Here is a 20,754-nt window from a genome sequence, read left to right as displayed (position 1 = left end):
CGGTTTACAGATCGTAAATTCGGGCCCCGTGCACCCCACGGGGCCGCAGCTCGGGCCAAACCGCCATCCAGCAAGTGAGCCCGTTTTCTGTCTGGGGCATTCGGGCACCCATGCCGAGCCAGGATGGACGGGCACACGCAGGCCTGGCCCCAGAGTGCACAGGGCCTGGCGGGGGCTGCAGACACACCAGGGGGAGGCGGCCAAGGTCTTGGTTCCACCGAAGCTCAGCAGGGAATGCTGAGAGGCCGAACATTCTAGAAGCTGGCTCATCCAGCGGAAGACAGGGACGGGCTGTGGAAAGGAGCACCGCGCACGTTCACGAATGCCCCCGCAGAACCGCCCCGCGGGAGAGCGCCCCAAGCCCTGCGCACCCTTGGTGCAGCCGTGCCTGTGGGGACCTGGCAGGGGGCCGCGCAGCAGCTCGGGAGGGCGACGATGAACTCACAGAGGTGCACGGGTACCGGCTGCAGAAACTCTCCCAGAGGCAACCGTGGGGCCACGGGCCTGGAAGCCAGCACAGAGCACCGCCCACTGCCGGCCCCAGCGCACTCGCCGGGCGGGACGCTAACAGGGGCTTCCGAGAGAGACGCAGAGACGTGGCCCCGGAGTCTCCCGGCTGGAGAGATGCAGTAAGCCCGGTGTGACCCCATTCGGTGTCTGACTGGCCGGGAGCTCCAAGCCTGACCTCCCGTTTCCCCACAGATAAGAAGGAAGCCACTGATCTCTGCCCTGCCTCACGGGCCACAGGGAATCTAATGAGACACATGTGCGAAGTGCAAAGCAAGTGTGAGCTCCCCTGCCGTGTCCCTGCCTTCACGGGGGCGGGGGCACTCGGGCACACCTGCCCCCCGCGTCCAGCTGGGGCGGAGAAGCAAGGGTGCGGCCTTGCAGGTGCCTGGGAGACCTCCTCCGCAGACCCCTGGCTGAGACGCACACCATGTTACCCCACGTGGGACGAGAGGCAAGAGCAGAGGAGGGTGGCAGCCAGGGTCTCCCCAGAAGTGGGAACTCCGGGACCCGTCTCCTGAGCGGACAGGCTACCCGGCATGCCACGGGCCCAGCACGCACGCCTGGTCTTTGCCGGACCTCGAGAATCAGAGACGGAAGGGTGCTGCCACAGTCGGGCCCCTGCGCCCCTGGTGAGTGGGCAGGGGTCGCACAGCTGGGGCGTGGCGAGCCAGCCGGGCTCCTACTCAGACCCGGAGCCCCGTCTGCACGTGGGCGCCGGCCCACCACGCGGGCCGTGGCCAGCCCTGACCGGCACAGCAAGGGCAGGACTTGTGCCACGTGCAGGGGAGAAGGCAGGGAGCAGACGACAGAGTCTGCAGGTCCTGCTGAGACTCACCGAGGGGGATGCCTCGGCGAGGCGGCAGCGAGCCTCCGCCTGGCGCGCCTCAATGCCCGGGCCGGGCACGCACGCGGCCGGCTGTGTGTGCCATCAAATTCCTATCCTAAGTGTCTGCAAGCGTCATACACATTTCTCTGAAAAATAAAAAGAAACCAAACAGCAGAAAGTAAAACCAGAGAACAAACAAAGCAAAGGCCATAATGGACCCGCTCAGAGGAGCCACGGACCAGCAGGCCAGGGGCTGCAGGCCAGCCTCCAGCCCTTCCCAGGGCGCCGCTCGCACGAGCCTGCCGCTCCTGGCGTCTCGTCCAGTCGGAGTCCCCAACCGAGCGAGCTTCCGTGCGTCCCACGTGGAGGCCACGCCGGGGACACTCGACTGACCTGGAGACGCGAGAAGGAAAATTGCCCTTGCGGTTTCAGTTCGATCCCAACCACAGTGAGCGAGGTGATGTAGCCCATCAGCTGCCGACGTGTAAACGCACAGGAAGGGCTGCCCCCAGTTCACGGGGGCGGGGAGGCCAAGCGAGGCGAGCTCCGCGTCCCTCAGGGCCAGGGTGCCAGGCACACGGCGGAACGAGCTCACCACCCACCCCGGTGCCCCACACCCTGGAGCTCCAGCTGGCAAGGCCACAGGCCCGAGGAGAACGATGGGGGACAGATAATTAGAGCGAGCCCACGGTCGGGCAGCACGGGGCTGCATCCCAAGTGCCACAGAGACGCCTGGCTCTGGCCTCTCCGGCCTGGGGAAGGCTTCCACATGTGTGAGGTCACCCCGGCCCCAGCGTCCCCCGAGGACGAGGGCCCGTGCACAGTGCCGGAGACGCAGGAGTCCCACAGCGAGCAGACCGGGGGGCCGGGCCTCGTCCCTGCTCCTACCCCCCGTGCTCAACTACCATCCACACCTGCCTCTGGAAGATCAGGCTTTGTCACAACACAGCCACACCTGCTCACCCACGTGGTGTCTGTGGCCCAAACGGGCAGAGGGAGCCGTTCACGGACCGTCTGGCCCCCTGCAGACACCGGTGGCCACTCACTGCCCTGGATTTATGGTTTGGAAAGCACGAGGCTGTAGGTGAGCAGCGATGAAGGCCGCCCCCGAGGCGCTCCCCACCAGCGCAGCTGCTGGCCCAGCTGGCCCCAAGCTCCGTGCGTGCTGCGCTCCTTCCTGCAGAGGCGACCCCCGGGGCATCCCCTCACTCATCACTGGGCACCCGCTCACTCGCTTCCACACCTTCCTGTAAGACCCCCAAACTCTCTCCTCCGAAAAGGACCCGGGCGGCTCCAGTCCAAAGCCACGGCCACCGTGCCCCGCCGTGTGACGGCGACCGCTCCGGATGTGTCCAGGGCAGCTCTGACGTCGGGCTACGTGGGCAACGAGGTCCCACCTTCCCAGGGGCTCTGTGTGCCCCCCGCCTCCCCGGGGACTGACGCTGGGGAAGGCAGGAAGCCTGGCGGGGGAGAGTGCGGCCACCCTGGGAGGGGCTCCCGCCGGCCTCCTCTGGGTCTGTGGGGGCCGGAGGCCAATAGAAGCCCAGCCGAGGCGGGACGGGAGGCGGCGGACGAGCCGGCAGACTCTCGCCCACCTCCCTCCCCGGTGTCGGCCAGCGGCCCCCCGGCAGCTCCGAAACTGAGGCGCCCGACGAGCCGGCGATCGATAGCCACGCGCCCAGGAGCGGAGCGGCCGCCTTCCAGCTGCCTGGCAGTGCCTGATTAATAAAGCCCATCCTGCCCGTTTGCTTTCCCATCGATTTTGCTGTCCTCGACCCAAAGCACAAGTCAATACCCAGTTAGGTGTGGCACCCTCGGGGGGGGGGGGGGGCCGCTGTCTCCCCACTGGGCAGGAGCTCCCCCGTCAAGGATGAAGGGCCCGGGGGCCGCACGCGGGCACTCCGGTGACACCCAGGTGCCCGAGACCGACAAGCTCTCTGAGGGCCGGCGCCCCACTAATAAACATCTCCGCATTTCCCGTGCCAAACAACAGAAACGAGAGGAGAAAACGAGCTTTTACAACATCATTACTTTCTCTTCTACGATTTCTTCGCGGAGCCAAGACAGGGAAGCATCTGCCCGGCTGTCTCCGTGTCAACACAGGAGCTCACTTGTTAATCTACCTCCTCCCCACCCCAGGCTCCAGGGCCCGGGGAGCTGACACTTGAGAAATGCCAGCTCTAAGCAGTTTATTTCCTCCTGAACTTTAACAACTAAGACAGAGATGACCTTTAGAAGGAAGGGCCAGTGCCTGTCGGACCCGTGGGAGCACGGCCCCCGCCCCACCGCGGGAGGGGTGCTGGGCGGGGCGGAAGGGCCCCCAGGGCAGGCCGGCGTGGGGTCCCCAGGCGCGCCCGGACGACCACCCGCATCGTGGCTCTGGAGCGTGCCAGCGCAGGACTGGGGGCCACGGAAGCCCGTCCTCGTTGGGGTCTTCAGACAGGAACCCACTCGCCGACACACAGGCCTTTCCAAACTTCCGGGTGGTCGCTGTGGGTCACCCTGCAGCCGGCCCGCCCCAGGCGGGTCTGAAGGAACGGTGCCGGCGAGGGCGGCGGGGTAACGGGGCAGTGTGCTGGGCACTCAGCAGTAATCCCGACACCGGACGAGACGACTTGAGAGCGCAAGTCTGGAAGTGTCTGGACAGAGCGTAGAAAAATAAAGGCCCGCTGCGATTACAAACACTTTTTGTTTTCTCAAATTCCAGCAGAACAGGAGCCAGGCTGACCATGAGGACAGTCACCGCAGTTCTGGGTGTGACACATGGCCACACTGCCACACCTGGGGCGGGGGGGGGGGGGGGGGCGGTTCGCCCACAACACCCAGAGGGCAGGGGCGACACCCAGGGAGCCCAGTAGAGAGGCCAGTCTCCAGGGCCACAGCGAGGGGCGCCCAGGGGTGGGGATGCTGCTGCTCACTCCTGCCGCGCAGCGGGCAGCTCACCTCACACCCCCACACCAGGCCACCGAGAGCGCCATCAGGGCAGGAAGGAAGGAGCCGGCAAACAGGGACCGAGGGCGTGACCTCGAGGAGGGGACCTGCCTGACGTGGCCCCGAGGTCCCGGCACGTGGTCTTGTCCCCCCCCCCCCCCCCCCGCACAGAGCCCACACCAGAAGCCCAAACGCCCTGGCCAATGACCGGCCACACGCAGGGGGTCCCCACCCACCTCACTTGCACAGAAGGGGACCGTCTTCCCAGCGAGCCTCACTCGCTTTCTCAGGCATTAACATTACAAAACCATCTGTTGAATAACTGACTCGCTTCTCATTGGGATAAAATTCACCGTTTTAACCACGTTAAACTGAACAATTCAGTGGGTTTCAGTATATTCACGACAGGGCCCAAACAGAACACGAATTCGAAAAGACTCTTCACCCCAAACAGAGTCCCACCCCCCACAGCACCCACTAATCTCCTATTGTGTGAGGATTCACCGGGTGTGGACGGTCCGCGTTCGGGGACCCCGACACGGCGGGGCCGTCTCTGCCTCTCCTGTCTCCACGTGAGCACCACGTGTCCGAAGTCTGTCCCCGTCCGTACCAGGTGCGACCGCGCCTCGCCCCCGAGAGATGCCGCACCGCCGGCTTACCTGTGCTGTCTGTCTTTGGCCCACTCCCCGGCTTCCGTGAGCAGTAATGCTTAGCGTCTCCAATCCCCTGGGCACACACCTAGGGCGGCCACGCTGGACGGACAGGACGCCACTTTCACCCCTCCGAGGACTCGTGCGACCGAGTCCCGCCACACCGCGGCGTCTCGCTATGCCATCTGTGCGGGCTCGGTTTCCCCACAGCCTCCACCAACGCTTGTTAGCGTTCGTTATTATTATTACTTTTTTACGTTAATACCACAAGGACCCTGTGTGCAACGGTACATGACCGGTTTACTGTTACGAATGCTATACCGTCGTCTTCCTCGCCATCCCGGCGGGGGGAAGGGGGGCCTCACTGCCGTTTCAGTGCTCTTCACGAGACTGCTAGACGTTTGTACGAATGTCTACGTAAGTCCTTCGCCATTTGTTTTTGCGGCAAAATATACACGACATAAAATTTTAACCGTTTCTAAGTGAACAGCTCAGGGCACCAAGCACATTCACGCTACTGTGCAGCCGTTCTCACCATGTGTTTCCAGAAGGTTCTGTCTCTCCACACTAGACTCTGTCCCCATTACACACAGACCCCTGGCCCCACCATGCCCAAGGGTTTGATGACGTGACCCCCGGCACCTCATGCTAATAGAATCACACGGTGTCTGCTCCTTCTGGTCTGGCTCATCTCACAGAGCATCCACCCCGTAGCCTGTACCAGAACTCCCTTCCTTTTCAAGGGTGAATGATATTCCCAAGTCCAGACGCAGCCCTTTATTTTAGTCCATCTACCTGCTGAAGGACGCGTGGGCCGCTTCCTGCCTCCACCTGCCCTGAACGCTGCTGCTCTGTTCCAGGCACACCATCTTCCACGTCGCCCGCATCACATTTTACCAACAGTTCCGGCCCCCGTACCTCCTTCGCCAACCCCTGCTGTTCTCTGGGTAACTGACCGCCACTGTCCTCGCCTCCATTCCCCTAGAGATTAGCGATGCACCTTCCCACGTCCCTTTGTGTCGTCTCTGCAGGAATGTCTATTCAGGCCCCTGTTGGTTTTCAAGCTCAGTTGCTCGTCTTTTGGGTGTTGAGCTGTGAGAATTCCTGATGCCTCCCGGGTGCCAGATCCTCACCAAATACATGATTTGCAAATATCTGCTCCCATTCTGTGTGCTGACTTTTCACTTCCTTAACAGCATCCTTTGATGCATTTACATTGTTAGTTTCAACAAAGCACTGTGTGCTTCTGGCATCTTCTTTAAGAAGCCCCTCCGGAGTTCAAGGTCACAAAGACTTAGGACAGTAATGCTTCTTCCAAGGGTTTATGGTTTCGGCTCCTGCATTCACAGCCGTGATCCGCCAGAACTGCCATCTGTGTGCGCGTGAAGCCTGAGCCCCGTGAGATGAGTCACGGAGGGATCCTTCCCCTTGTATGTTTGGGAACGCTTTGGGAAAGATCGGTGTGAGTTCCCTCTTGAAACGTAAGGCAGAATTCACCCGTGAGGCCGTGTGGTTCCAGGACTTTCTCTGCTGGAAGCACTCTGGCTGCTGACTACGTCTATTTGTAGTCTCCACTCCTTTTCCGTCAGTTCTGGCACTTTCTGATCCTCTAGGACCTTGTCCGTTTCATCGAGTTTGAATAACGTGCTGGCGGACGACAGATACCTCACCGCATTCTCTCGTGGTCCCTTCCGGCTCCGTGAAGCCTGTAACGATGTCCCCAACCCTCTCTCTCCTGGTTTTCCTGAGACTTCACGCACGTGTGCTCCGTTGGTCCAGCTCAAAGTTTGTCCATTTTATTCTTCTTTTCAAATAAATAACTTTTTGTTGTTTTCTTCGGTTCTCTATTTATTTTATCCGTAACTTTATCACCTCCTTCCTTCTGCGGGCTATGGATTTTCTCCCTCGGAGCACTGTTCGTGCTGCCTCCTGGCCGCGCCCTACACCACGCGTGTGCCCAGTTAACCACATGGCTGCTCTTATTTCCCGTGTCTCTTCTTCCACTCACGGGTATCAATGTGTCATTTGCTGTCCACCCGTTTGTGATTTTTCCAAATTCCCCCGTCAATGACTTCTAATATCCATTCCACTGTGGTAGAACATACTCTGTGAGACTCTGACCCTCTTAAATGAGACGCACTTGGTGACGTAACTTGTGATCCGCCCCACAGACACCGGTGAGGAGCGTCAGAGACGCCTCCGTGCCTCAATTTCCCGACCTACCAACAGGGCAGCGACCCCCACCTCGAGCCTCTTACACAAATCTGAGGAGAGGAAGCATTCGAGGGGAGTCTCGGTGGCAGCGGTGGGCACTCAGATAAGCCCACAAGGCACCAGTAAGGAGTCTGTCCTCACACGCATGCGGCTCGTCACTGAGAGATACTCCCCAGACTGATGCCAGGGTGACACCGTGATCTGCCAGAGAAGTCGGACAGAACCTCACTGGCGGGGGGCGCGAAAGACGCAGGAGCCCAGGCAGGAGCCCGCGCTCGTGTGCTCATGTGCCCACGGACAGAGGGCAGGGCTCCCGCGCTTCTGGGACCACAGTGCGGGTGCCATCCTCGCTCGCCCCGTGTCCCACAGACCCTGACCGGGGGCCCCGTGGGGAAGGCTCCCTCCCGAGGAGCCCCCCTCCTGCATACACACCACCGGTGCCTTTCAGATGAGAGGGGCTCAGCAAGCCCAAGGGCTCGGGCGCCCAGCGAGCGGAGGAAGCAGGCCGGCAACAAAGAGAAGTGCTTTCCTTTACACAATTCCTTCACAGGAAATGGATCTCAAAGTGGCCATCTGCCTACTAGATTAGCATCCCAAAGCTACACCAGCACACAAGGAGGAGCGGCTGAGCCGAACTTCTTGAGGTAGAAAGGTCCCATTCACATGATAATAGCGGGAAGTGCTCAAGAAGCAGTTTGGGGAAGAAGCGCCCGCCCTCCACCGCAGCGCACGGCAGGGGCCAGGCCACAGGGCAAGGACTGTGGGTGCCCGACCGCACCCGCCCCTCTCGGGCCCTCCTCCGGTGCCCGCCCAGGCCAGTCCCTGAGGACAGAAGGTGGGGGCACCCTCGCCCGGTGACCACCTGCCTGGGGGGGACGGGGAAGTGACCTGCCGCAGCCTCGCATCCAGGGCCTCTCCCTTCCCCGTGGGCCCTGCAGCTCTCCCCTCAGAGCCGTGTTCCAGGAAGGACTCCAACCAGCCCGGCCCCAGCCCGGCCCCGGCCCAGCCCCGGCCCGGCGGAGCGAGACCCGGCGCCCACGTCTCCACGGCACCTCGGCAGGCTGTGCGGCGGTCCCCCCCTCTACCCTCGCCAGCCGGGGAGCTGCGGGGAGGGCGAGGCCGTGCGAGGCCCCCAACGCCTCGGAGGCGGCCTGCGAGTCATTGTGAAGGAATGAAGGGCAGACGTGGAGGCCAGGGCGCTCTGGGGCTGGGAGATGGAGGTGGGGCGGGGGGGTGGGGGGCACGCGCCCGCCCCGCGTCCGCCCGCACAGGCCCAGGAAGCGCCAGGGCCAACCCAGCTGCAGAGGAGCTGCCAGGCCCAGAGCCCTCAGCACCGCGGTGTGGAACAGCCCGGAAAGGAGGAACAGCACCTGGAGCACCACGCTGGAGGCAAAGGGTGGCGTCGGCTCTCTGGGGCCCGGGTGAGCGCTCCTCCGCCTCGTGCGCGTGCCCGGGTGAGCCAGCGCCTCCGTCGTGTCCAGTTCGCCGCAGGTGCACCACCCCGGATCCATCGGGAACGGCCCCAGGAGAAGGGAGTGGCCCCGGGGGGCGCCCTCCACTCGGCTTCCCGGTCCTGCCACGCCGGCAGGTGCCACAACAGCACCTGCCCCTGTTGCCCTCAGCGGCAGACGGACGGCCTGGCAGGGTGGGCAGACCAGAGGCAAAGGCGCGTCCCTACGTAACGGCCCCACGTGACGGGCCCCACGTGACGGCGCCTTCGTGACGGCCTCCAAGGAAAAGAAGTAAAGGAGCCTGCACCTCTCAAGCCTGCCCACCACCACGGGGAGACACGGGGCCGCCGTGGTCCCCGGGCAGAGGCCGGCAGCTCTCGGGCCAGGGCCGCCCTGGGTCGCTCGCATGGGGACCAGGGGGTGCCGGGCACCAAGTGGCCGAGAGACACAGAGGGAGGGGAGGAGGGCTCCACCGTAGTTCGGCAGAGCCTTCAAGGACGGGCTGGGCGGGCAGAGGTGGGGAAGACGGGGGAGGAGTGCAGCACGGGCCCGAGAACGCCGTGCCTGTCAGGACGGAGCCAGATAGCTAAGCTGTGTCCTTGGTACAAACACACAACTGCCAGGAAGGGGTTATTCTGTTCAGAAGTGAGCCTGTATTTTCAAGCCACTACGGTGAAGAGCAAGGTGACTGCGACGGTGAGGACAGCGGCGACTGTCGGTGCCAGTGCCGCACCGGCTGATGCGTACCCGAGGGCTCCCGCGGGCTCCCGGCGGTCCCGGCAGGGAGGCGCCAGCAGCTGCCCCACGGGAAAATAAAGACAACGACTCCGAATGGAGCGGAACCAAGACGGGCAATTAGGCGTGTCTGCACCGATGCCCCCCCCCCCCCCCCCCCCCCCCCGTCTTCCAGGCACGGTTCTGAGCAGGGAGTGGGGTTCCCGGGTCACGGGTTGGCTAGGACTGTCACGGTGTTGTACCGGATGGGAGAGGTTAGATGACGTAACGAAAGAAAAGACCCCAATTAAAGCAACAAAAAAAGATGAAAGGAACAGTACAAAATCCATTTGAAGATAATCTTGTTTTTATATTTTATTTTACTTATTTTAAGAGAGAGGACACGAGCAGGCAAGGAGCAGAGAGAGGGAGAGACAGAGAGAATCCCAAGCAGGCTCCGCACTGTCAGTGTGGAGCCTGATGTGCAGCTTGAACTCACGACCCCTGAGATCATGACCTGAGCGGAAATCAATGGCCAGATACTCAACTGACTGAGCCACCCAGGCGCCCCCGTTCAGAGATAACTTTAGGAGCGCCTGGGTGGCTCAGCCAGTTAAGCATTTGCCTTAGGCTCACGTCATGATCTCAAGGCTCAGAGCCCCGTGTCGGGCTCTGTGTGACAGCTCAGAGCCTGGAGCCTGCTTCAGATTCTGTGTCTCCCTCCGTGTGCTGCTCCCTCTCCCCTCCTTGTGCTCTGTCTCTGTCTCTCTCTCTCAAAAATAAACATTTAAAAAAATTAAAAAAAAAAAAACAAAGATAACCTTAAACATTAAGGAATTCTAAAGAAAACAAACCAACAGGCATGATCTAGGACACAACATCGAAGAGTCACCATCGTTAAGAGACCGACTTCCCTGAATCAGCCCATATTTAAGGCAATACCAATTAAAACTCCATTTATGTGAAACGAGACAAACCAAACTTGAAGTTCACGGGAAGAAATGAATAAGGGACCGCCCACCCGGCATGCAGACGCCTCACGCGGCCACAGAAACTACAGCCAGGCCGCGCCACCCTCGTCAAAACAAGGACACGGGACTGAAAAGTCCGAACGGAGAGAGCAGGATTGAGGAGAGGCTGGTTGCCCGCAGTTGTTCGGACAACTGGGAAGGGCTCTGGAGCGCGGTGCTCTGACCACAGGGCGGCCTCGAGGGTCAGAGGTTGCAGACGTAGGACAGAACCATGGAAGGAGACTGTGGAGGAAAAAAGAATGTCCTTTCCACATTCGTTCAAACACAAAAACAGAAGCACTGAAAGAAAAGGCTGATGAACTCAACTAGGTAACAATTAAAAATTAATGTCTGCAGAAAATTTTCATAAGCAAATAGAGGGAAAATGTCAAACTGGGAAACCATATTTCCAGACAAAGGGCTGATTTCCTCAAGCTATTAAAAGCTCCTCTAAAAATTAATTTTTAAAAAGACAGAAACACGGATAAAGGTTGTAAGCAAATAGGGAGAAAAGTACGTAAGTCACATCTACGCGGAGGGCGCTTCACGCAGGAAGGCGGATCGGCCAGCAAGCACGTGAGACGGTGCCCGTTGTCAGGAAGGCGCACGCGAGCACCGGGGGGCGGGGGGGGGGGGGGCTGGCGAGGAGGGGGCACGCGAGGGGCAAGCCGGCAGCTTCTCAAGCACGGTTCACGCCCGATCACTCCCCCATCCTGTTCCGAGGGCACGCTCGCCCATACCTGCATGGAAACGCCACCCGCGGACCAAGGGAAGAGGGACGAGCACGCCGTGGTGGAGTCCCACCAGAACTTCACTGGGCAGTAAGGGGGGGACCCCTGCGGTGGGGCGGGCACTGACGAGGCAGGTGGGCGGGGAACCCCACCTTCGCGTCACGCGTGTGCTCGGAGGAACAGGCCAGGCTGCAGGACGGGCACGGCATCTTACCGCGTGTCAATGACACCTCGAGAAAGTGCCACTGAAAATCCACGCCGACAAGCATGTTCGCCTAATGTCAGCAGCACGTCTGACTGCTCTGGCCCCTAACACAGGACCGCCCCCCCCCCCCCCACCGGAGCCCTGTGGGGGCCACACTCCCACCCAGGAGGGCGGGCCCTGCCCCGTGGGGCTGCATCCGGCCGGGACCCCTGACGGGGAGGAAGGGAGGCCCCCGACACGCACCAAACCCAAAGGCAAGAGGGAGGGAGGTCAGGAAAGGGAAAGGGTCAGAAGCGGTACTGACACCGCGGCACCTGGGTCGCAGCCTCAGAACGAACACAGTCCCGGTCACGGTGTGAGTAGAGACAAGGGCCGCCAGACGAGCCGCCCGGTCGGTGACCGAGGGCAGGACGAAGACAGGCCAGGAGATGGCCAGAGACAAACGCACACGGCGGCCGGCACCATCAACCCCTCCCCTCGAGGGGCCCCCCACAACCCTCAGCTGCCCTCAGGACAAAAGCGAAGCGGGCCAGGAACGGACAGCCCAGAGTCAAGGGCAGGGAGCGGCCGGGACGCTGAGGTCACGGGCGAGCTAGAGCACAGGGCCCGAGACGAAACCGGACCACCGGAGTCTGAGACGAGTGGGACCACGACGGTGGCCATGCACCCAGAAACCGGACTTCCAGGTTCACCCCGGCCCTCCCTCTCCATGTCTACGCACAGGGCCGGGGCGGCGCAAGGCGCCTTCGGGAGCTGGCACAGTGCGTGCCGGGGCCGCGTGTCTCAGCCCACAGCACCGGGCACAGGCGACCAGCCGGGCACGGGCGCCGGAGCGCCAGCCACCAAAAACCACCCACTCGAGTCCCTCCTGCGCAGACCACAGGGCGCCGTCCCACAGCCTGGAACAGGTCGAAGTGCAGGGCCAGACGATTCCGCCCGTCGAGAAGGGTCTGTGGAAACGGTGTGACCGCGAGGCACAAACGAGCCGATCCGGAACAGGAAGCCGGCCGCCAGGGCAGGGACGCTGCGGACGCCCAGCAAGGGTGGGGAGCACGGCCACGCTGACAGCGTCGTCCCTGTCCCCGTGTGCACGTGAGCCTCTGACGGTACGGACACCGGCCGAGGTTCCGCGGCGCGTGGGGGATGGAGAAGGACTGCGGGCTCCCGCCAGCCTCCCGCCGCAGCCACAACAAACCGCAATTCCCGTGCGCCAAAACAGCGCAAACGGATATGGGACGGGAAAACGTGCGTGCTTCGTCAACAGCAATCCGCTTCTGAGACCTTCTCCCAAGGAAATGACCAGCAATGTAAACAAAGATTTGGGGACGTGTGTATCAGGCCGGGTGTCATTCAGAAAAACGAAAAAAGAGAAAAAAGGATCTACCGGCAAGTTTGGCTGAGAAAGAGTGTTCACAAAGAAAGTGATTTACAGCCAAGAGTCAGGTTTTAAAAGACTACGTGACATGGAAAGTGCTCACGTGAGGTTAAACGAAAGAAAAGGACCCAAACCAGACGGCACACGAAAGGACGTCTTCCTAAACACGACATCAGGGAAACACCCACCGTACACGCACGCCAGGAGAATCTAAGCCGGCGGCACGGCCACACTGGTTTTACTGACGGGAGGATTGTGGGAAACCTTCATTCTCAGCTGTTCTCATTTTGTCGTGCTTTGTTTTTGTCAAACGTTGTAAATGACAATGTATTCCTTCTGTGATCAGAATCAAAAAAAGTTATTCAAGCAAAGTGCTGACATCGCTCTGGCCCGCCTCCTTCCTTCCAGGTGTGCAAACCTAACTCCCAGCATGTGGCGAAGGCAGATCTGGCAACCAGCGGAAGAATCGGCCCAGGGCCAGCCCCTCCGCCCCCTGCACGTCCACGACCAAGGGCACGGGCGGCACCAGAAGCCGGGGACACTGGGCGCTGGCCAAAGGAAACCGGAATGAGGTGGCCAAGGAAAGCTCGGGAATGCTGAGCGGGTCTGCGGGTCCAGGGGCCTAGGGGTGGGCCCCCCAAGAAGAGCGCAGTCAGCTGGGAAGGGACGGAAATGTCAGGCCGTCCCAGGGACGAGAAAACGAGCGGAGAGGCGAGCGGCACACCCACCCTGCAGCCGGGCAGGTCCCACTAGGTGCCGTCTGGCACCTGCCCGACTGACCTCCCGGGAACCGGGACCCTGGTCGGTCCCTGCAGCCCGCAGACCACGGAGTCGACGCCCCTCGGCCCTCCTCATCCAGTGGAAACGTCCGGCACCAGGGGCGAGGACCACTCTTCCCGCCTTCACCGTGGGGCTGACGCTGCCCACGGCTGGCACCCCCACGTCTGCCGCACCCCTGCAGCAGCATGGATGAGTACCGCTGGGCGGGGCACGGGGCCTCGCTGCCTGGTGCCCCCCCCCGCCCCGGTGCAGTTGTACCACGTGCCCACCGACCTCGGGCTTGGCCACTGCGTCCTGCTTCGTATTCTGCTGAGGAAACGGGGGCAGCCACGTCTTCCCTCCCCTGCGCCCGCTCTCTGCATCACTTCCTGCCAGCCACATCCCCACCAGGACAGACCCCGATGCCACCGCCTGTCGGCAGGGACACGCTCAGTTCCAGCACGGCCCCTCGCCAGGCCATCCCTCTCCACATTCATCCACAAACAAGCCGGTGTCGTCTACACGTGCACCCCGCGGGCACCGCGCCGACTGGCCCCCTCCCGATGCAGAGACCACGCAGCCCGCCTGGCTCCGCTCTGCCCACGCTCTCACAGGCTTCCCCCGCGGCCCCACAGAACCCGCTATTGTCCCGGCCACCACGAACTACACACTGCAAACTTCCAAATGGTCGTCTTACCTGGTCGACCTGTGGCAGCCACTCACTGGTCACCCCAGCTCTGTGACACGCCCTCGTCCACGGTTCCCAGAATCCCCCACGGTCCAGCCTCTTTCACGTGTCTATCCTCCTCCCGGCCTCTTCCTCCTCTGTCTATGCTCATCAGAAGGAAACGGGTGGACGGAAAAACTGAGCAACTCAGGGAGCAGCCCCATACGTGTACAGCCGACGTGTATAGATGATGACAACAGTCCAGCAGGGAACAATGACCAGGTCAACCGACTGCCCGCCTGGAAACCGGGCCACATGCCTCAGGGGGACAGCAGACCCAAATGTGAAAGGCAACATTATACAGCTTTTTCAAATACACACAGAACGTTTTTCTAAGCAGCCAAAGGTTTCTTTACGGAAGACACAAGAAGACGTCACGGCACAGGAAAAACCTGATGAACGGGGCTTGATGAGGACATGTGTGTCCCACGTGTAAACACACGCAGGGGACCTGAGCTCCTGTGGGTCCGTAAGCATACAGCGAACGACACGAAAGAGAAGCGGGCACAAGGACACAGTGGTGCCTGCCGCCGGGACGGTGGGGAGACAGGAAGCAAGTGGGGCCCCCAAACAACAGCACAGGGACCACAGACTGATGCCACGGCTCGGTCACCCCCCAGCCCCGAGCACGGCACCCCACCAGCACACCCAAGCTGAGAACCCCCAAACGCCCGCCAACAGCAGAGCGGTTTAAAACCCAGGGACCATCGCGGAGCAGTGACAACAGGCGTGTCGGACACGTACACGTTCCGTGCGTGACTCTCACGCTGCACATCAGTGCAGGACCACACACATGCCTATCCACGCAACCCCGCCTGGATAACGCTGAAAACAGGCAAGACCCGTCTCCAGTGCTGGAAGCCAGGCTGGCGGTTTCCAGAAACAGGACAGAGGACTGGAAAGGGCAGGAGGTGGCTTTGGGGACCAGAGACCTCCTGCCTTTTTTTTTTAATGTTTATTTTTGATGGGGGGGGGGTGGAGGGGAGGAAGGGAGACACAGAATCCGAAGCAGGCTCCAGGCTCTGATCTGTCAGCACAGAGCCCGATGTGGGCCTTGAACCCACAAACAAGGAGATCGTGACCTGAGCCGAAGTCTGACGCCCAGCCGAATGAGCCGCCGGGCACAATGACGTCCTGCTGGGAGCTCGTTACACTGCTCACCGATAACGTGTACGTTTCTTAAACACGCTACGGTTTTTTTTTAAGTTAGGAAAACAAAGTTAATGCCTCAAAGTGGAAAATCATTTAAAAAATTATTCTTTTTCTTAAAAGGGAACTGTTCTGTACCTCTCCTATGTGCACCCCTCCTTCGACTGCAGGGTGCGCGGGTCCACGCGCCGCCGGAGACAGACGGGGATCAGCTGCAGCCCGAGGCCGCCTTCGCTTGCAGGAGCAAAGACAACATGATGATGACTGACGGGGGAGATGTGGACAGCACTGGTCGTCGCCACGAAAACCAGACGGAACGGACGAAGGGCAGGGAGGTCAAGCCTGCCTGAACGGTACGCGAGGATGCGCACACGCACCCAGGCCGGGCCCGCGTGGCCAGGACGCCACGAAGCGCCCCCGGGAGGGGAGCGAGGAGGAGGACCTGTGCGAACGCCGTGGCGTCCGTGGACAGGCCATACGCGCGGCACACACAGGGCCAGAGCCCGGTAAGGTCGGGCGGGGCGGGGTCCTCTCTCAGGAGGGCTGTGGTTTCCTGAGGAGAGGGGAGAGGGTGTCAGTGGCAAGGGCCTGGTGGGGGTGGCAAACCTCAGGGCCACCTACATCTAACTACCCCAAGAGGGTGCGCGCCCGACCGTGACATCACCTTGGAGGACGCAGAAACGAGGAGGCAGCTGCCGCTCACGACAAGTGTGCGGCCCCAGGACGGCCTCCAGGACGCCGGGGTCCTCGATGGCCAAAACGAGGACTCCCAGAAAGTAAAGGAAGCGTCTTCCTGTGCGGCAGGCGGGGGGCAAACCCAGTCCCTCTCGAGCATGCGAGCTGTGGCCGTCCAGCCCCCCAGCGTCCCCACCTGTGGACAAATGCGTGAGATCTGATCCCCAGGCACCTGCAACCCCATGGCTAAATGTGAACTCGGGCCCCGGTTTTCCCTCCCCTGAGCCGTGTCTTCTACTGCGTGCTCTGCACAACATTTTGCGTTGTGCAATCTTCTGCTGCCCCGTTGCCTCTCCTGGGGGTCCCAACGGCACTAATCACCACTGCCGCTTCTTGCTTTGCTACATGGAGGAGGCAGGGGGGAGTGACAGCGACGTCACAGACTACAGAAGGGCTAAGGCCAGGGTCAGGCGATGCGGCCTCCGCTGCAGAGGGCCGTGGCCACCGGGAGAACCTCCCGGTGTCTGTTTAAGGCAGACCAGTTGACTCGAGCCCTCCAAGGAACACAAGGGCGGAGGCCGGGGCCCAGGCTGGCCCAGGCTGCACCCGCCCAGCCCCTCCGTGCCCAGGACTGGGCCGTGCGCACAGAGTCGTGGTAACGCACGTGGGTCGAACACGGGCTCCAGCCCCTTCCCAACTCCTACCCATCCCCAACCCTGACTGGCTGCATGACTCTGGGCACGGGGCTTTCCATCCGAGCCTCTGTCTCCTCGGCCCCCTTATGGGGGTCCCCCTGTTGACTGCTGGAAGCAAGACCAGCTGTGCGGACCAGGCCCGACCAGCCACAGCAGCGATCACTGGTACGGGAACTCCTACTCCCCAACCCCACTGTGGACCAGCCGCACGGTCCCAGGGGCCGTGCCAGGTGGGGCGGCAACACGAGGCCGCACCGGGCACGCAGCGCCTCTAGGGACGAAGTCACACGGGACTGAGTCCAAGCGTGGTCTCTGACGAGGACCCAGGGGAGCCCCTGGCACAACAGGCCCCGGGCCGCACAGCTCTGCCTCCTCGGGGTCACCCTTGGTCTGAAAGCGCGCTCCAACAGCGTCAACTCGGAAGACCCCGGCACGGCCTCGTGGGTTTGGGATGACGAGCGCGGCCGGCCTTCACAAGAAGCCCCACGGCGTGGCCTCGTCAGTCGGGCTCTACCCACTGAAGGTGCTCGGTGAACGCCGGGCTACTCTAACCTAACCCTGACACGCGAGCCCGTCCAGGGAGAACACTCGGGGCCAGGGCCGCAGGGAGGGAGGCTGAGACCAAGGCGTGGCGCTCGGCCCGGGCCCGACCGAAGCCGGCTGCGTACAGCGGCCGTGACCCCGGCACAGGAGGGGGCCGGTCACACGGCAGCAGGCCACCGTGTGTGCGCGGTCCTGCCCGGCTCGTGCAAAGAGCGGACGGGGACACGGAAGAACGCACCACGTGCAGCGGTGCAGACACGTGCGTGTCCCGCAGAGCTCCAGGCCCTGGGAATGAGGACACGCGGGCCAAGAGAGCCGCACTACCTTCCCGAGCGGCTACACGGACGGCAGGCCCGGGGGCCGCACTGGAGATGGTGCACTGGGGGGACCACACGGTTGGGGCCGGGCAAGACCACGGAAACAAGGCACCCGGAGCTCAGCAAGTTCAAGCCGGGGTCAGGGTGACTTTCCCACCCTGGCCTGAGGTGCCTCCCGCCCACAGCACGGCTGGGAACACGGGCCACGTCCCCACGGAGCTCGCCAGCAAGGGCGGCCTCCCCACGGAGGCTGGGGCTGCCTCGGCCTCATCAGTATTCAGCAGCACTCGGCTCCCCTCTCTCGCCTCCTTTTGTGCTGCAGAGATAAGCAGCATTTCTCATCTCTGCTACCTCCCAGCTGCAAATATTCAAGACTTCCTTTCTTTTTACTTAAAAAGTAAAATCTCATTTTAGATTTGCAAGCCAGACAGCTACCCGTCCTCACTGCACTAATAACGCACCACCCAGAGGCCAGGCAGGAGCGCAGAGTGGAGAGCGCGTCCGGGGGAAAGTATCAAAGCCCCGGGAACCCGAGCCAGAAGAAGACCTTCACAACCCACCGGTCACGTTCAAGGCCCCCCTGCCTTGCCTCGAGATGGGAAGCGGCTCGGCCAGCACGTCCTGTCCTGTCGGCAGTCCTGAGGCCACAGGTCCCACGGGGCACAGACCCCACGGGCCACCCCCTGTGGAGCCGTCTGACAACGAGGGCCCGGTGACAGGTGGTCCCCGTGACCTCGGAGTTCACACGGTTACTTCCGCCGGCTGGGGGCTCCCTGCAGGGCGGGACCACACGCTTCCTTCCACCCATACGCAGCCTAGGACCCTTTGGGGGACATGGGTCACTGACGACCTAGCAAGAGTCTGGGACGAAGAGAAAGCAAACGCCAGGCACCGGCTGAGTTTCTGGAGACGGACGTGAGGCCTCGCCAAGGCTGCGGCACGTGGCCCAGGGTGCCTCGACCAGGACTGGCTGGGAAAGCGGGAGCAAGCCAACAAACCCCCCCTGAGCAAGGCCAGGGTCCTCGCTGACTCCCCCAACCCCGTGCGAGAGAGCAGCAGAGTCTTGGCCTCCGGCTTCTTTGGCGGGGATGAGACACTGAAGACAAGGGCTCAGCCAAACACTCCCGAGAAGGAAGCGCCTGCTTCCGGACGGTGACAGCTGCCGCCGGGCCTGGCTGGCACCCGGGGCCCTGCACCAGGACCCGGCCCGAGCGGCAGGCAGGAGGCAGGCCTGAGCCCTCCCTGCATCCTGGCGACCGCTGCTGCCATGCCAGCATCTTCAGTAGCCGGGGCGGCCCGGAGGGGCTAGAGGACGGATGGGGGGGGGGGGGGGGCGGCTCCCCGCCCGCAGTGAGCCCCCGGGGTTTACGAGGGGCCCACGCGGGAGGGGCTCCCGCCGTCAGAGCAGGAGCCCGCAAGCGTCTCTCCCACAAGCTCACCTTCGGTCTGCAGACACGCCTGACAGGTTGACACCGCTGTTAAAATTTTACCGTTTACGTAACAGCTCAGTTATTAACAGAGCCTCATTTGCACGTGTCAGAGGAAGAGAAAAATCACCTAATTAACCATTTTCCCCATCAGCAAAAGGAAGGGAGTCGTGCTGCCAATTTGTTTCCAACTCCTCTCTCCCACCCTCGGAATTCGCTCCCTTTAATCAGAGAAGATTTACAGTCCTCTGCCGTCAGGGACTGAGAAGGCTCCCCTTCCAATTACGGGTGTCTTAAGTAGCCAACTTGAACGGTGTCCTTCGAAGCACGGAAGCCCGCCACCAAGGGGAGACCCGCATCCACCGCGTCCGGCAGACGCAGACAGCTCTGCCCCTGAAGGACCGTCCACGCTGGGGGCCACTCGAAGGCAAGACAGCGCCCGGCCGTGCGCAGGGAGACAAGGAAGAACACAGACGGCCTTCCCCATCAGCCCGCCCAGGGGAGCAACTGTTCCGACGCTGGTCTGCCGGGCCACGCGGCCCCAAGCCAGCACGGCGCCTGACGGCTCGACGGCAGCAGGAAAGGGGGGCACCTCCCCAGCATGGGGCAGGCAGCAGAGGGAGCCCGGAAGGCCCCGTTCACCCGGAGCCTTGCACCTCCGATGTGGTCCTCTCAGGGCCTCGGACTCCTCTTCTGGAACACAGGACACAAGACAGAATCGCCAAGGGGAGTGAGGACAACACCGCGGGGTCACACTCCAGGCCCCACGTGCACAGCCACCGGGAACCCAGCGTTGCAGGCTTGGCCCTTGGCCACACCGGGTTCTCCCCTGCCCTCCCCTCCCCTGGTTCTCCCCCCAGGCCCTCGGCCAGAGACTCCTCCACACGTGGATTAAGTGTTACTCAACGTCAAGGTCACCCGCTTCCTCGGGGGGGGGGGGGGGGGGAGGAACACCCCTGACAACCCCCACCCGTCCTAGGCGGGCCCCCTGCTGGCCTGCATTGTGTTCCAGGCTAGTCCCCCTCAGCACTGGTACAGCGAGTGGCTCCCCGCCGATCACCAACTCCAGAAGGGCACAGACACGCCGCTCGAGCATATGGTGCTCGGAAGCGCTCAGTGACCACGCTCCTGAATGACGATAAATGGAGGACGATGCGAGGGACGGGGAAGAAGAAACAAAGCTCACCGGACACCTCCCTCCCGCGTCCATCGGACGCAGGTGGGGTTCCCGGTGATCAGACAACAGACGCCGCCAGGAGCCCCCAGGGAGAGCCCATCACCCAGTGCACGCGGAGGCTCAGAGTGAGCACAGTGGCTCCGGTACGTTCTCAGGAGCCGCAAACCACCTACGCCCCCAGCGGACTGTGGGTCAGGAAAAGACAGGGAGGTGCAGGGAGGGCACAGCCCTCAACGCCACACAGCAGACCAAACCACACGACGAGGAGTCCCCCAGCGTCCCGGGACAGGCTGACAGTCACACACGGTGTCCCGGACTCTGGGGACGTGGTGGGGAGGGCACGGGACAGGGGAGCCACCGTGCACTGAGTCCTCATCACAAGCTGCAAGACGGCCCCCCAGGCATGGGAGGAAAGGCCCCCAAGAACAAGCAGAGAAGGACACATGTAGCCGGTGTCTGAAAGCCGCCGGGCAGGAGACGACGTGAGTCCTTCAGCTGCGCGAGCAGAAGCACCTCCAGTCAGATGGGTAAAGACCGGAGCCCTCCGGCCCAACCGCTCAACAGGCAGTATGTCACTGAAGTCACTGACGCGGGCCAGGCCGGGGGAGGAGCAGGTGACAGCAGGCCCCTCCCGGCCCTCTCCCAGGGGAGCCGTCACCGACTGGAGG

At 62.3% G+C, this 20,754-nt stretch overlaps 1 protein-coding gene across 6 annotated transcripts in view; it reads right to left on the bottom strand.

Moving 5' to 3' along the window:
- Positions 1 to 20,754, bottom strand: part of MAD1L1 (mitotic arrest deficient 1 like 1) — a 317,342-nt gene that overhangs the window by 199,042 nt on the left and 97,546 nt on the right. Inside the window, exon 1 of one of the 6 annotated variants that reach the window (XM_019422454.2) lies at positions 1,346 to 4,080. The exons of the other annotated variants lie outside the window; for them this stretch is intronic. The gene's annotated coding sequence lies outside the window, so the exon portion shown is untranslated. Of the gene's footprint in view, positions 1 to 1,345; positions 4,081 to 20,754 lie in introns of those variants that run through there. 6 annotated transcript variants of the gene reach the window in all.

The sequence above is a fragment of the Panthera pardus genome, unplaced genomic scaffold, assembly GCF_024362965.1.
Source record: "Panthera pardus isolate Hobbes unplaced genomic scaffold, ASM2436296v1 HiC_scaffold_4, whole genome shotgun sequence".
Lineage (NCBI taxonomy): Eukaryota > Metazoa > Chordata > Mammalia > Carnivora > Felidae > Panthera > Panthera pardus.
This window is presented reverse-complemented; position numbering and strand designations above follow the sequence as displayed.